This window comes from Priapulus caudatus, unplaced genomic scaffold, assembly GCF_000485595.1.
Source record: "Priapulus caudatus unplaced genomic scaffold, Priapulus_caudatus-5.0.1 Scaffold2284, whole genome shotgun sequence".
NCBI lineage: Eukaryota > Metazoa > Priapulida > Priapulimorpha > Priapulimorphida > Priapulidae > Priapulus > Priapulus caudatus.
In genome coordinates this window covers 1,318-2,989 of record NW_014579345.1, presented here as the reverse complement: position 1 = coordinate 2,989, position 1,672 = coordinate 1,318, and the positions used below count along the sequence as shown (strand labels likewise).

At 46.1% G+C, this 1,672-nt stretch overlaps 1 long non-coding RNA gene across 1 annotated transcript in view; it reads left to right on the top strand.

The window, feature by feature from the left end:
* LOC106818499 overlaps positions 1 to 1,672 on the top strand; it is a 12,595-nt gene that overhangs the window by 9,739 nt on the left and 1,184 nt on the right. The window lies entirely within an intron of this gene.

Below are 1,672 nucleotides of genomic sequence, written 5' to 3'. Positions count from 1 at the left end.
CGTTGTCATCGTCACCGTCATCGTCGTCGCTGTCATCGTCGTTGCTGTCATCGTCGTTGCTGTCATCGTCGTTGCCGTCATCGTCGTCATAGTAATCGTTGCAGCGTTTGCGGTCGAGTCTTCTCAATATAGAATTATAACGCTAAAGCACCTAGTGATGACACAACTGGTTCCTACAACGTCGCACTACGTATTAGTATTACCTGGGGCTAATAATTTTTTCATTATTTCATCACCCCTGGTATTACATATCCTCTAATACTAGCCCAAGCGTATATCTTCTTGCTTGCGACTAACACCCTGAGGCGGTTTAAAACGCAGACCCTGGTCGGGACCGCAGTGTAATTTCCCCCGCCACGCACCACTAAACAATCAACATAATATATAAACCCACGCCTGAATTGATCGTGAACAATTCGCACATCGAATCTAAGTTGCAGTATTATCTCCTCTTAGCTGTTAACCCACGACTCGACGAAGCCTAGAGCCAGAGCCATGCAGAAGTTGATACTGGTGTTGGTGCTGCTCGTTGCGATTGGTGCGACAATGATCCCTGTCGCTGACGGATCCCACACGTGCTGCTGTGGAGGTTGCAGCCCGCGATGCTTCCGTTGCTCCGGAAACCGTCAGCAATGTAACTGCGTCCGATGCAGCTGCCGCATCTTTTCCGGTTCGTATATAAATTTGAGTTCATTAGCACGCGGCGCAAAAATTTGAGAAATTAAACCGAAAAGCAATCGGATGAGCGCGCGCGAAACAACTCTCCGTCTAACGATACTTGTTTAAATGCATTTTCACGTCGAGTAACGTGAAACGCGGGAAAGTTCGTATTGCATTGATGTAATAATAACAGGAGTGTCATAACACACACACACACACACACACACACACACACACACACACACACACACACACACACACACACACACACACATTTATATATATATATATATATGACACTCCTGATAACAATACGACAACTGCTCGAAACGGTGTGACTACGTCATACCGTAGGAAACAACGCAATTCGATTATCGACAAATGCAACTTGCTTCATGGGGCACGCATGTCATAAATTCACACCTACGATCGGATATCAGCTACACCCAGTTTCTCTCCGTCGTAAGAAAGTAGAATCTGTTTTAGTCGCAGGAACAGGGGAATTTTCGCAGCGCGCGCCCGGCATATGCTAGGCTTAATATGTGAAAGAAACGAATATGACAGCGAGTGATCGTTGTGAGTATTATGCGAAAGACAACGGTTGCGGGCAAAAGTTTGTACCGATGCATATATTCACACAGGCTGACCTCCGACTTTGATACCTCATGATCAACAGCGATGAACGGTGGGTGACCAAGCTGCGTGCGAACAACACAGAGCTTCCACACGGATACTGGCGGACACATCCAGCTTTTATATACCTTATGTTTACAATATGATAACTAGGGGAAGGTGGGGCATAATGGCACCATGAGGCATAACGGAACAGCTAAAAAAAACACATAAGGAAGTGCTGCCAGCTATCGGGATTTTGTTAAATTATAGAGTCCAGCAGCCCTGATGACTCCATGAAATTACATAGACGTAGGTGCCGCACACACAAGGTGAGACCCCATGAAATTTTTTTCACCCTCCAGAATTAAGGTGGGCCCATAGTTCTAGTCGAGGTGTT